This window comes from Saccopteryx bilineata, chromosome 5, assembly GCF_036850765.1.
Source record: "Saccopteryx bilineata isolate mSacBil1 chromosome 5, mSacBil1_pri_phased_curated, whole genome shotgun sequence".
NCBI lineage: Eukaryota > Metazoa > Chordata > Mammalia > Chiroptera > Emballonuridae > Saccopteryx > Saccopteryx bilineata.
The window spans coordinates 240,937,163-240,952,764 of NC_089494.1; positions in this window are offsets into that span (position 1 = coordinate 240,937,163).

A 15,602-nucleotide genomic window follows, 5' to 3' on the forward strand; every position below is an offset into this window, starting at 1 on the left:
AACAATAAGATTGGATTAGAAACCCATTAATGGAAGCTTTAAGTAATTTTGGTTTAACATTAATAGAAAAAAAGAACTGGCAGCTATATCCACTGATCATAGATAGATGATTAAATATAAGGAATTGTCTCTTAAAGCCTTTTGGATTTCTATAAAAAAAGAATATGTAGCAATACCTGAAAAAGCTTTGAACATTTTACTACAATTTTCAACATCCTATTTATGTAAATTAGGATTTTCTATCCTCAACACAATTAAGAGTAAAAAGAGAGGAATTCTTCAATGTATTGATGAAGAAATGAGTTTGCCTTTCAAATATATGCCCAAACATTGATGAAATCACTAGGACACATCAGGCTCATGTTTCTCATAAACACAAGAATGAAAAAACAACACATTCGTGCCAGGACCTGCCAAATTTATTAAATCTTACTAAGAATGTATCTATATATTGATATATAAAAAGATAACTTTTGTCATTTTTTTATTTTTTAACCCCTTTTATATGAATTCTAAAAAGCATAACTCAAAAAATGTAACATAAAAATGTTTTTTAATGTCAGAATAAATTTAATTTTGTCATATTTATTTCATTTAATTACCATAAAAGCATGCTTGGACTTTATATTTTTTCTTTAATATTTGACTTAATTATTATAACATATTTCTCAGAAATTTGTATATAGTGTGCCTACAATTATGCGTAGGATTTTAAATGTGCCCCGACTTCAAAAAGTTTGAGAACCACTGGTTTAGTTGTTCTTTGATTGCTTTCTCATATGTGCCTTGACCAGAGGGCTCTGGCTGAGCCAGTGACCCCTTTCTTACCCCATGACCTTTGATTCACCACAGTGACCATGGGGTCATGTCTATGATCCCACTCTCAAGCCCGCAACCTCAGGGTTTTGAACCTGGGTCCTCAGTGTCCCTGGCCAACTCTCTATGCACTGTGCCATTGCCTGATTAGGCTGTGCTAGTAAAATAGATGTAGAAGCATTAAGTTGATGGAGCCCTGTAGATCAAATGCTTTGCCACTCTGCTGTATATTAAGCTACAGTCACACATTAGGTCACAGGTTTTTAGAGCTCCTGCATGGCAGGCTAAGGATAACATTGATTTTTTCAAAACTTAGCTTATACTTCACTACTATCCAACTAAAATGTTGCCAATAACTTTATTTCACTGTGTTGAATTTTCCCACATACAGTACTTCTATTACGTTACTCACATATCTGACTCCTAATTTACAATAAGCTCTTTAAGGCAGATGTGAGTAAGTAAATCAAGAAATAATACTTGACACATAGAATTTACTATGTAAAGATGGTATTGTATGTATTTTTAGTACCCATGATCATTGCCATGATAGACACATAGTAAGTGCTGCATGTATCTCAGAATAATGCCTGTTTTTCTTTATGACCCAAGTCATAAGTAATAATGGTGATAGTAAATATAAAGAAAAAGAAAATTTGTATTGCATATTGTATAACTTGCCTTATTTAATTGATGCTAAAATTCTATAAGGTAAGTATTATCATTTATATTCAATTTGCAGATTAAAAAACAGAGATTTAAATCAAACTCTGTCACAAGGGTATATAGCTGTATAACTCAATTATTTGTGCAATTAGTATATTGCATTAAAGTTATATTACCAAAGGAGAACATTTCATTTAAGCCAGAGACAGGAGAAGCAAAGTCACATTTTAATATTTCTCAAAAATTCTCATTTCTGAGTTCAGAGTTTCCTGGAAGGACATTATTTTATTTTGGGACTTATTTTCTCATTTCTAGTTGACTGGTTTTATATTCTGGGTATTTTTTAATATAAATAAAAATAATAAAATTAACTAATATTTATGCAACACTTATAGTATGAAAGGTACTATTCTAAACATTTCATTTTTATAAACTCATAATTCCTTCAACTTTCCAGTAGACCCCTAATGCATGTTCAAACATGCCACAACACAGCCTATCTTAATAAGGGAGGTATACAACTTTTTGAGGGTTTTTTTTTTTGTTATTTGTGTTTTACAATGAGGGAAGTATAAATAAAATTAGGTACTGCCAAGTAATCTTTTAAAAAGTTGTGAATATATATATTCCCAGTCTCAGTACACTATAACTATGATCTAGCTACAATTTATATTTTACATAGTTTTATATACACAGTTCTTGCTTTTATATAGTTTGAGAGATTGAATATGCATAGAATCAGCATCGAAAGAACTGTTACTATATGCCAACTTTAAGTAATAAAAAATCATGTGCAAATGTCAATATACTAGGGAGAGAGTAAAAATTCAAAGCATAGAAGAGTTTATCTGGAACAATCTTGTAGACTGTAGGGCTGTTTTTTAATGAAATTGAATGATATGAAATTACAGAGATAAGAAAGTATACAAGAAAAAAGTGGCATGGACAAAAGCTTTGAGTCAAATTGAGATGTTTGATATCGAGGGATAAGAAACTGGGCTCTGTAGAATGAGAAACCAATTTTTTCATAGTTATATTCTGTTACATTTCACAAAATATAACAGATCAAAAATATTATATCAACTAATTGCATGTATTGAATAAAAGATTTTTACCTTCCTGTTCTATTGTTTTCTTACTTCTACCTTCAATAATGATTCATTGGATCTTCTTTCTCTGGACTTGGCCATATCTCAGGTATCTATGTGCATTTATTATTGATTTGACCAATGTATTCTTTTTTTTAAATTATTTTTTTTAATTTATTAATTTTTAGAGAGGAGAGAGAGAGGGAGCGAGAGAGAGAGAAGGGGGGAGGAGCTGGAAGCATCAACTCCCATATGTGCCTTGACCAGGCAAGCCCAGGGTTTCAACCGGCGACCTCAGCATTTCCAGGTCTACGCTTTATCCACTGCGCCACCACAGGTCAGGCCTTGACCAATGTATTCTTGACAATTCTGAAGGTTTTGTTTTAGCTTCCCTCATTTTCTTCAATTTTCTCCTCACTATTATGTATCCTTGCTATAATTTCATGTTTGGATCAATATATTCATTCTATCATTCAGATTAGTCTCTTGTTCTTTGATCTCATGGGAACTCATACCCATTGATCCCACCACATTTTTAGACTCTCTTATCTACTGCTTGTGTTCAGTTCTTTCCTTTTCCAGGTCCAAAGTCATGGTCAGTTGTGATAACTTGAACTACATAACAGTATCATACAGATCATTATTAACTTTTATTCCAGTTCTAATTTTCTATTATTCTACTTTTTCATGATTCAATTCAATCATGGAAAACTATGGATCCAGAGAGATGTTTTTCCAGAGGGAAACAGTGCAAGCCACTGATCAAGACAGCAAACCACCTGTTTATGAGGCTAAGAGTCTATACTTCAGTTCTCTGGGAAAAAAATTGTTTAGAAGAGGATAAGAAATATCCTCTTGTTTATATCTAGGGCACCATTATTATCTTGTTTATATCTAGGGCACCATTATTATCTCTAATTATGGCTTTTACTTGGGCTAAATGCATGTACTTTTTCAATAGTATGTACTATAAGAATTCTGAAATTAAATATAATGAAATAGCATATCCATCAATATTTATCCCTGCCTAATTTGTGCCATTTTTAATGCACTAGAGAGATACATTGTTTTGAAATTTTTGAAAGCAGCCTGAACATTGTGCAACTTTCAAGCACAAACTTGGAGCTCTCAAGTGAGAAGGCTAACAGAAAACTGGTTCTCCAGTGATAGGACCTGCGCAGTGTGAAATATAGCCGCGGCTTCATCCTGTGCCCTACTCACATTCCCAAGTCCTAGCAACAGGTCTGAGTTCCAGTAGGGATGGAAGTTCACTGCGTTCATCTCACATAATTTTCCTTTTGCCTGACAGTGCTGCCAACCAAGAAACCTATTAATGCCAATCATCATGACAAATGTTAAAAACTGGCCACTGACCACCACCTCATTTCACCAGTGTACAGGAGTTTTCAGTTTTCACAGGGTATTGTGTTTTAATTAGTGTCTAAAGAAATAGGGATATTAGGGGATCAAAGTAAAAATTAAGTAAGTTTACTTATTAGCATTTAAAGCAGGACCATAAATCTGCATAACTATATTTGTAATTTCTATTGTTTTTGATACTATTGAGTTATTTTCTATTATTGTTTTCTATGTCTTAGGATTTCTGTTGCTACAGTGTTTCATAAAATCAATGTGTGGTATCTTTATCAGTTTACAGTTGTATTCAAAGGGTATAATTACAGATTTTGGTTCATTAAAGTTGTATGCATGGGACAAATGAATATCTCCCAACCATAGATACTCATAAAAAAGGGTAAACTGATGCACTTGGTGCACTGAGGAGCATCTGCGTGATCCTGTTCCACTAACGTGAAAAGGGGGAGAGCTTGGCACTGAGACCCTTCAGATAGAAAGCCATTTTCATCTGGGAAGTTTGGCCAATTAATGTCTCCATTACTGAACGGAAGTAGCCTTCTTGTCTGTGCTTCACAATAATCTTGCATCTATTATTTATTTATTTATTTATTTATTCATTTGTTTGTTTATGAATTTCACTAAATTGACCTTGGATGACTCATTAGAAATGTAACACAATCTAAAATCATAAAACAATACAGAAGTGTAAGAGTTTATTAAGTTTTAGCATATGTCTTTTTCCCATACTAGCATGCATAGAAGGAATAAAAAGAGTGGAATGATATATCTGAACATTTATTCAATCTATTTTCTCCTGTAGTCGCTTTTTTTACATACACCACTAGGTATAATTAGTGAAGTCATTTAAATAATCAAGTGGATAGACATTTTTTAAAAAGAATAAAATATACACATTGAGGAAATCTTGAAATATACACAGAGAAAACTATATATATATATATATTAATCCTTGAAAAATTGTTCTTAGTTATTCAGTTCTTATTCTTCTGTATCGATGGATCTCAGTGACAATGAGGCAGTGAAACAGACTAGAACAGCCAATGTCCAAGAATATCAATCTCTATATAAAACATTTTTGTTAGAAGTTTTGACTCTATTCTTTGAAGTAAATTTAGTCATTGGTCTACTTTCTTGTGAAATTATAACATCTTCAGAGTTTTGAGGTAGGGGCCTAAATGTTGAGAGGTAGAAGGAGAAGCTTATGAAAATTTACTGGTTAAAACAAAACAGTAATGTACCCTTTGCCATCTCCACAGAGTGTCTTTCATGACCATGTGTTTTTGCATAACTAGGTATGCTTTTCAAATTGCTCAAATGCTACTTCTCATTGAGGTCTTCCATAACCACAGTATTTTCACTGTAACTTCTACTTCATTGACTTTTCCAGTCCACTTTACCCTGCTATACTGTTACTTCTTTTAAACATTTATTAACTTGTAACAGTATATAATTAGCTTTATTTATTATTTAGAGTTCCTTCTTACTTCCCATTGGATTGTAGTCTCCATTAATGGCAGAGAACCCTTAGTTCTGTGCCTGGAATGTAGTAAATGCTCAATAAATATTTTAGTGTATGTAATTGAAACTCTAAAACTTATGCCAGACGTATGAAAGAAAATTTCTGGATACGGATTCTAGAGTTCTGCATTTTATATAGGTTCTCAGTGATTCCTATTTACATTAAAAATTTGAAAATTGTTGCATCCTAAAATTAGAAAACTGGTTAGAGTGCAAGTATGTGTCTTTGGAAAAGCTTCTCTGGGGACTCTGGATATTCTTCCTATCTTCTTACCCACATTGGCCTGGTGGATATTCAATGAGTGCAGTATTTTTGTACCAAAGTAGTACCTACTCCTAAGGTCATGCTCATTTCTGATTCTTGAATTATGTTGCTTCCTGCTCAAACTCTTAGTAGCATTTAGGACTACTTGCCTAAATGACTTAACTTGATCTGTGAATATAACAGCTTTCCAGCTCTGTTATTTGTGGTATGCTATAATACGAAAAAGGCCCTCAGGTGGCCATACATGTCTTTTTACTTGTCCACTTTTAGGTCACAAAGCTGCTCTTTAAAGTGAGGCAAATTATAGATGATATCCTTTTCTCTTTCAAGTCAGCTTTGTTTATATTGTTAGTGGAGTCTTCCAAGTAATTATAAATATATCTTAGTTTTAAATGTTTAACTTTCGGCTCTCTTTTTTTTATCTCTCTGGGAAATTATAGTGACAAGTTGGGAAAGACTACATGTTAGGGATGGCTATCAGATCCTGTGTGGAATAAGACACCTTCCTTGATAGATTTGATCTGTTGTGATGTCTCACAAGAAAGTGAGCTACAGGCTTTAATTAATAATGTATTTCAAAGTACTTCAGAATCACTAAAAATATTACTACTGTCTTTGGTAAGATATATTTAATTTGAGATTGGTGATATAGACTAACTAAAGAAAAAGACCAAAATTAAAATACAATGCCATGGCCTTGGCCGGTTGGCTCAGCGGTAGAGCATCGGCCTGGCGTGCGGGGGACTGGGTTCAATTCCCGGCCAGGGCACATAGGAGAAGCGCCCATTTGCTTCTCCACCCCCGCCCTTCCTCTCTGTCTCTCTCTTTCCCTCCCGCAGCCAAGGCTCCATTGGAGCAAAGATGGCCCGGGTGCTGGGGATGGCTCCTTGGCCTCTGCCCCAGGCGCTAGAGTGGCTCTGGTCGCGGCAGAGGGACGCCCTGGAGGGGCAGAGCATCGCCCCCTGGTGGGCAGAGACTCGCCCCTGGTGGGCGAGCCAGGTGGATCCCGGTCGGGCGCATGCGGGTGTCTGTCTGACTGTCTCTCCCCGTTTCCAGCTTCAGAAAAATACAAAAAAAAAAAAAAATCAATGCCAATAGTATTTTTTTTTTTTTTTTATAATTTTATTTTTTTAATGGGGTGACATCAATAAATCAGGATACATATATTCAAAGATAACAAGTCCAGGTTATCTTGTCGTTCAATTATGTTGCATACCCACCACCCAAAGTCAGATTGTCCTCTGTCACCTTCTATCTTGTTTCCTTTGTGCCCCTCCCACCCCCTATCCCTCTCCCATTCCCCCCTCCCCCCCGTAACCACCACACTCTTATCAATGTCTCTTAGTTTCACTATTATGTCCCACCTACGTATGGAATAATACAGTTCCTGTTTTTTTCTGATTTACTTATTTCGCTTCGTATCATGTTATCAAGATCCCACCATTTTGCTGTAAATGTTCCGATGTCATCATTTCTTATGGCTGAGTAGTATTCCATAGTGTATATGTGCCACATCTTCTTTATCCAGTCATCTATTGATGGGCTTTTTGGTTGTTTCCATGTCCTGGCCACTGTGAACAATGCTGCAATAAACATGGGGCTGCATGTGTCTTTACATATCAATGTTTCTGAGTTTGGGGGATATATACCCAGTAGAGGGATTGCTGGGTCATAAGGTAGTTCTATTTTCAGTTTTTTGAGGAACCACCATACTTTCTTCCATAATGGTTGTACTACTTTACATTCCCACCAACAGTGTATGAGGGTTCCTTTTTCTCCACAGCCTCTCCAACATTTGCTATTACCTGACTTGCTAATAACAGCTAATCGAACAGGTGTGAGGTGGTATCTCATTGCCGTTTTGATTTGCATTTCTCTAATAGCTAAAGAAGATGAGCATCTTTTCATATATCTGTTGGCCATTTGTATTTCTTCCTGGGAGAAGTGTCTATTCATATCCTCTTCCCATTTTTTTATTGGATTGTTTGTTTGTTTGTTGTTGAGTTTTATGAGTTCTTTGTATATTTTGGATATTAGGCCCTTATCTGAGCTCTTGTTTGAAAATATCATTTCCCATTTAGTTGGCTTTCTGTTTATTTTGTTATCAGTTTCCCTTGCTGAGCAAAAACTTCTTAGTCTGATGTAGTCCCATTCATTAATTTTTGCCTTCACTTCTCTTGCCATTGGAGTCAAATTCATAAAATGCTCTTTAAGACCCAGGTCCATGAGTTGAGTACCTATGTCTTCTTCTATGTACTTAATTGTTTCAGGTCTTATGTTTAGATCTTTGATCCATTTTGAGTTAATTTTTGTACAGGGGGAGAGACTGTAGTCCAGTTTCATTCTTTTGCATGTGGCTTTCCAGTTTTCCCAGCACCATTTATTGAAGAGGCTTTCTTTTCTCCATTGTGTGTTGTTGGCCCCTTTATCAAAAATTATTTGACTATATATATGTGGTTTTATTTCTGGACTTTCTATTCTGTTCCATTGGTCTGAGTGTCTATTTTTCTGCCAATACCATGCTGTTTTGATTGTCGTGGCCCTATAATAGAGTTTGAAGTCAGGTATTGTTATGCCCCCAGCTTCATTCTTTTTCTTTAGGATTGCTTTGGCTATTCGGGGTTTTTTATAGTTCCATATAAATCTGATGATTTTTTGCTCTATTTCTTTAAAAAATGTCATTGGAATTTTGATGGGAATTGCATTAAATTTGTATATTGCTTTGGGTAATATAGCCATCTTGATTATATTTATTCTTCCTAGCCAAGAGCAAGGTATATTCTTCCATCTCATTATATCTTTTTCGATTTCCCTTAACAATGGTTTATAGTTTTCATTATATAAGTACTTTACATTCTTTGTTATGTTTATTCCTAAGTATTTTATTTTTTTTGTTGCAATCGTGAAGGGGATTATTCTTTTGAGTTCCTTCTCAGTTGTTTCATTGTTGGCATATAGAAAGGCTATTGACTTCTGTATGTTAATTTTGTATCCTGCGACCTTACTGTATTGGCTTATTGTTTCTAGTAGACTTTTTGTGGATTCTTTGGGGTTTTCCATGTATAGGATCATATCATCTGCAAAAAGTGATACCTTTACTTCTTCTTTTCCGATATGGATGCCTTTTATTTCTTTGTCTTGTCTGATTGCTCTGGCTAGAACCTCTAGTACCACATTAAATAAGAGTGGAGAGAGTGGACAACCCTGTCTTGTTCCTGATTTAAGGGGGAAAGCCTTCAGTTTAGTGCCATTTAATATGATGTTAGCTGATGGTTTATCATATATGGCCTTTATCATGTTGAGATATTTTCCTTCTATACCCATTTTGTTGAGAGTCTTAAACATAAAATTGTGTTGTATTTTATCGAAAGCCTTTTCTGCGTCTATTGATAAGATCATGTGGTTTTTGTTCTTTGTTTTGTTGATATGGTGTATTACATTAACCGTTTTACGTATGTTGAACCATCCTTGAGATTCTGGGATGAATCCTACTTGATCATGATGTATTATTTTTTTAATATGTTGTTGTATTCGATTTGCTAGTATTTTGTTTAGTATTTTAGCATCTGTATTCATTAGAGATATTGGTCTGTAGTTTTCTTTTTTTGTGCCATCCTTGCCTGGTTTTGGTATGAGGGTTATGTTGGCCTCATAAAATGTGTTTGGAAGTATTGCTTCTTCTTCAATTTTTTGGAAGACTTTGAGTAGAATAGGAACCAAGTCTTCTTTGAATGTTTGATAAAATTCGCTGGTATAACCGTCAGGGCCTGGACTTTTATTTTTGGGGAGGTTTTTAATGGTTTTTTCTATTTCTTCTCTACTGATAGGTCTGTTTAGGCTTTCTGCTTCTTCTTGACTCAGTCTAGGAAGGTTGTATTTTTCTAGGAATTTATCCATTTCTTCTAGGTTGTTGAATTTAGTGGCATAAAGTTTTTCATAGTATTCTACAATAATTCTTTGTATATCTACGGTGTCCGTGGTGATTTCTCCTCTTTCATTTTGGATTTTGTTTATATGAGTTCTTTCTCTTTTTTCCTTGGTAAGTCTTGCCAAGGGTTTGTCAATTTTGTTGATCTTTTCAAAGAACCAGCTCCTTGTTCTATTAATTTTTTCTATAGTTTTTCTGTCCTCTAATTCATTTATTTCTGCTCTGATTTTTATTATCTCCTTTCTTCGGCTGGTTTTGGGTTGTCTTTGTTCTTCTTTTTCTAGTTCCTTAAGGTGGGAAGTTAAGTGGTTCACTTGGGCTCTCTCTTGTTTGTTCATATACGCCTGAAGCGATATGAACTTCCCTCTTATCACTGCTTTTGCTGCATCCCATAGATTCTGATATGTCGTATTGTCATTTTCATTAGTCTGTATATATCTTTTGATCTCTGCACTTATTTCTTCTTTGACCCATTCATTTTTTAAAAATATGTTGTTTAGTTTCCACATTTTTGTGGGATTTTTTTCCTCTTTTTTGCAGTTGAATTCTAGTTTCAAGGCTTTATGATCAGAAAATATGCTTGGTACAACTTCAATTTTTCTGAATTTGCTGATATTGTTTTTGTGGCCCAACATATGGTCAATTCTTGAGAATGATCCATGTACACTGGAGAAAAATGTATACTCAGTCACTTTGGGATGAAATGTCCTGTAGATGTCTATCATATCCAGGTGCTCTAGTGTTTTGTTTAAGGCCACTATGTCTTTGTTGATTCTCTGTTTGGATGACCGATCTAGAGCCGTCAGCGGTGTATTGAGGTCTCCAAGTATGATTGTATTTTTGTCAGTTTTTGTTTTAAGATCAATAAGTAGCTGTCTTATATATTTTGGTGCTCCTTGGTTTGGTGCATATATATTAAGAATTGTTATGTCTTCTTGATTCAGTGTCCCCTTAGCCATTATGAAATGGCCATTTTTGTCTCTAAGTACTTTTCCTGTCTTGTAGTCAGCATTATCCGATATGAGTATTGCTACACCTGCTTTTTTTTGGATGTTATTTGCTTGAAGTATTGTTTTCCAGCCTTTCACTTTGAATTTGTTTTTATCCTTGTTTCTTAGATGAGTTTCCTGTAGGCAGCATACAGTTGGATTTTCTTTGTTAATCCATTCTGCTACTCTGTGCCTTTTTATTGGTGAGTTTAATCCATTTACATTTAGTGTAATTATTGATACTTGTGAGTTCCCTATTGCCATTTTATATCTTGCTTTCTGTTAGTTTTGTGTCTTGTTTGATCCTTCTCTTTCGTTTTTCTATCTTTTGTTTTTATTTGGTTGTATTCCATACATCTTTCCTCTGTTGCTATCTTTTTTATCTCATGTGCTTCTGTGGTGGTTTTTTCAATGGTGGTTACCTTTGAGTAATGAAAAGGGTCCCTACCCTGTTCATTGTAGCGAACTATTTTGTGAGTACTTTTGCACTCCATCGTCCTTTGCTACTGTTAATCTCCGTCTTCTCCCCCTCTTTCTTTTTGTTGTTGTCACAGTTTAAATTTGGTTTTATTGTGTTCTTCTTGGAGCTTTTACTTGTGGCTCTGTTTTTTTTTTGTTCTTTGTATCTGATTGGAGAACCCCCTTTAGTAATTCCTGGAGTGGGGGTTTTCTGATGATAAATTCCCTCATCTTTTCTGTATCTGTGAATGTTTTTATTTCTCCTTCGTATTTGAAGGATAGCTTTGATGGGTATAGTATTCGTGGCTGAAAGTTCCTCTCTTTCAGGACTTTAAATATTGGGGTCCACTCTCTTCTAGCTTGTAGAGTTTCTGCTGAGAAATCTGATGATAATCTAAAGGGCCTTCCTTTATATGTTGTATTCTTCTTTTCCCTGGCTGCCTTGAGAATTTTTTCTTTGCTGTTGGTTTGTGTCAATTTCATTATGATATGCCTTGGAGTAGGTTTGTTGGGGTTAAGAAAACTTGGAGTTCTGTTTGCTTCTTGAACTTGAGGCTTTAGTTCTTTCCACAGGCTTGGGAAGTTCTCATCAATTATTTGTTTAAGTATGTTCTCCATTCCATTTTCTCTCTCTTCTCCCTCTGATATACCTATTATTCTTATGTTATTCTTTTTGATGGAGTCAGATAATTCTTGTAGGGCTATCTCATTTTTTTAAATTTTTGAGTCTCTTTCTTCTTCTCTCTGTTGTGCCTCAAGTTGCTTGTCTTCTATTTCACTAATCCTCTCTTCTATCTGACCTGTTCTATTAGCTAAGCTTGTTACTTCGTTTTTCAGCTCGTGAATTGAGTTTTTCATCTCTGTTTGATTTGTTTTTATAGTTTCAATTTCCTTGGACATATATTCTTTGTGTTCATGGAGTTGTTTTCTGAGCTCCCTATATTGCCTTTCTGTGTTTTCTTGTATATCTCGGAGGATTTTTAGGATTTCTATCTTGAATTCTCTGTCATTTAGCTCCGAGGTTTCCAATATATTAAATTTTTTCTCCATAGATTTTTCCTCATCTAGCTGTGTTACCTCTCTTTCTTTTGTATCCATGATATTCGATTTTCTCTTTCTTAATGGCATCTGAGGGTGGTTTTGTTGATAGTATTAATGAGATTTAATAAAGAATAAAAAGTTAAAAAAAATAAAAAATAACAAATCGAAAAGAGTTGTTTTTTTTAAAAAAAATTAATAATGAAATAAAGAAAAATAAAATAAAATAAAAATTTTTTTAAAAAGGAAATTATTCCCCCCCTCTTTTTTTCCTCTCCTCTCCTCTCCCCTCTTTCTTGAGAAACTCTTGTGGTGGACTGTGAGTTATAACAAACAATGCCTGTGATGGAGGGCCTGAATTGGGGAAAAGTAATAAAGGGGCAAAAAAGAGAGAAAGAAAAAAAAAAAAAAAAAAAGAAAAAAAAAAAAAAAAGAGCGTATGGACCCACAAAAAGCAAATAAGGAAAAAATTTGGGTCAAGAATAAAATGATTTGCTTTTAGGTGTTGGTTTTCTAAGAGTTATGATGAGAGGAATAAGAGGAAAATGGAAAAATGGGGGGACAAATTAAAAACTTACTATTGTATTTAGTGGAACAAGAACTAGATAATATGGAGAGCCAGGGATGGGAGCACTGCTAGTAAGTTAAAAAGGTGAAGTAAAAACCCCCCAAAATGCCACAAACATAGGTTTGAGTCCCAGATAAGATAATTTGTTTGTTATTGAGGTTTGAATGAGAGGAGATGTAAAGGAGAAAGGAAGAAACTAATATAGAGGGAGAAAAGAAAGAGAGAGAGAGAAAAAAAGAGGGAACCACTAAAAGAAGAAAAAAGAAAGGAGAGAGAGAGAGAGAGTTAAGGGTTTTGGAGTGCAACCCTCATAGAGAGAAAGGAAGAGAAGAGAAATGATAATGGGAGATGTAACACTTATGGGTAGTGTAGTTCAGGGAGAGGAGAGAGTAAGACCGGTAGAGAGTTAATCGGCCAAATTGGAGGAGGAAAAAAAAAGTCTCAAGAATGAAGATAATAGAAACAAACGAACAAATATAATAAAATGGGATAGGTTATAAAGTCTGCAGATTATTCTTGATTTTGAGAGGTTATCTTCTTGCTTTTTCTTTTCTCTCCCTCTTCCTGGTCGGTGACTCTGTACCCCGGGTTCTGCCCCTTTGGCACGCTCAGGTAGAGGTTTGCAGTTGATAAGTCTCTATGGCAATGTCATGTATTGTGCTTTATTCTCGTTGGGAGTCGAGGCTCATTAGCATTTATAGGCTCCGACAGTGAGAGAGTCCGTGTTCCTGGAGCCTTTCTCCTAGTCTTTCCTTCCTCAATTAGTAGCCTGATAGTCCAGGTATGGGGTTGCTGCTGCCTCTGCCTGGATAGTAAGAGGCTCAAATTGCTGGCAACTCCCCACTCTATTTCCACTCAGCACAGGGCTCTGGGTAAGGCTCAGTCAGTCAGAGCTGCTAGCATAATCAGGCGGGCTTTCCGCCCACTCGAAGACCTCTGGCTCTGCCACTCTATCCGGTAACACAAGCGGGTGCCCACTTCCGGGGCGCTTGGAGGAAACTCTCACTCACTGTCTGCAACCAGGATATCCGGCCAGCAGTCTCACGCTCTGAGTGAAACCCCCAACCGCAGGGAAAAGTTGCAGCGTTGGAATTGAGTCTCGCTCCGTCCCCGTGTGCGGCTTTTGCAAGGCGCTGGGGCGGCCCGAGATTCCGCTTTGGCCCACACAAAGGCCCCTGACTCTGCCCCTCTGTGCAATAACACGGGCGCGCACTGCCGAGGCACTCGGAGGAATCGCTCACTCCTTATCTGCGCGCGCAAACCAGGATATGAGGCCGGCCGCGTTTCGCTCTGAGTGAAATAGCCTCCAGCACGGAAAATCTCCACCGTTGGGATTAGTTCTCACTCCCTCCCGTGCGTGGCTTTCCCAGGGTGCTGGGGCTGCCCAGAGACTCTGCCCTCAGCCCACAGAAAGGCCTCTGACCCTGCCTCTCCGTGGGGCAACACGGGTACCCACTTCCGCGGCTTAGGAAGAAATCTCTCTTCCACTAACTGCGCACCGACCAGGAGACCGGGTAAAATGGCCGCTCCGCTTGTCTTTCTTTGTTTGGGTTTGGCGCGAGTGTTAGCTTGTATTGCCCGGGTTGCCACAGGATCAGATTTTCCTCGGCTTGGATCTCTGAGCCACAGCCTGGTTCGGCCGTTTTTGCTGCGGCGGCCTGGATCTATTCACCCCCTTTGCCCGCCTCAGTTTCTATATTCACAGTTACCAGAAAAAGCCGCCCTGTTTAGGTTAGTGAGGAAGGCGGAGCATTTCTTACTCCCTATTTCCTTCGGGGTTTGGTTATGTATTTAGCCAATTTTTCACTCAATCATACCTTTGGGTGTATTGCGAAGAATCTGGAAGCTCCAAGTTTAGGTTTTTCTGTTTCTGGTTGAAGATCTTGTTGAGTTTTGGGGGAGATTTATCGGTATCGCTTCCTACTCCGCCATTACTCTGACGTCATCTCCGCCAATAGTATTTATATAAATATAAAAGTTAATCTCTGAGAATAGTTTGTTGCAGAGTCAGTATGTAAATTTGCTAATATTCTTGAGACTGTTAAGCATTTGAATGGTGAAAAAATATATATATATACAAAAATAGAGTGACTGTTAGGTTTCATGATGTTTTAATTTAGTTATTCAATTGCCTAATACATGAAAGCTTAAGTATTCATTTAATCATTAATATTTAAGTCAAATCATTTATCACTAAAAGACCTTCTGTTATCCAGATACTGTGCCATGAACTGTGAACACATAAGAGAAGTTAAGATGCTCCTTTGATTTAATTTTTGTAAAGTCCTCTTCTCTCTTCATAAAACACATTTCTTGAATCCTACCCAACAATAATTAGGAGGGTGCTTAGAGTTTATAACAGAGAGTAATAAAGACAACATTTAGTTCATGAAAAGCATGGTACCTATTTCAGATGCATACCAGGGAGTTTCTAATGTAACTGTTCTTATTTATTTTGTTGTTGCTAGGAAATTTTTTCCAAAGTCTCCACTAGTATTCTGTCTTCCAAAATTATTTTTCCAGATTCAGCTGCTTTAAGTAACTGACATCAGTCTGGAGTTGAAGTAAATTGTTTCTAAAGGGAAGGTCTACATAGTGTAGAGTCTTCACTGTAGACTGTAGGCTTTCAGATTTTCCAGCAGAAGATGAAAGGTAAGCAGAGTAAGTACCCTATATAACAAAATAAGGACCATGCCTCCACCTTAGTGCAGTAATCACTACAATTATTTGTGAATACCCTGAACATTGCCAACCTGCCTTTCAATAAGAATCATTTGAGCTCAGAGGTGTATTTGGCCGAACTAATTTTTTAGTTCATACCTTCTCCTTCAGACATAGCATGGGCTGTTATATTCTTCAGCACCACATCACTTTTTTTCTTTATTTTTAC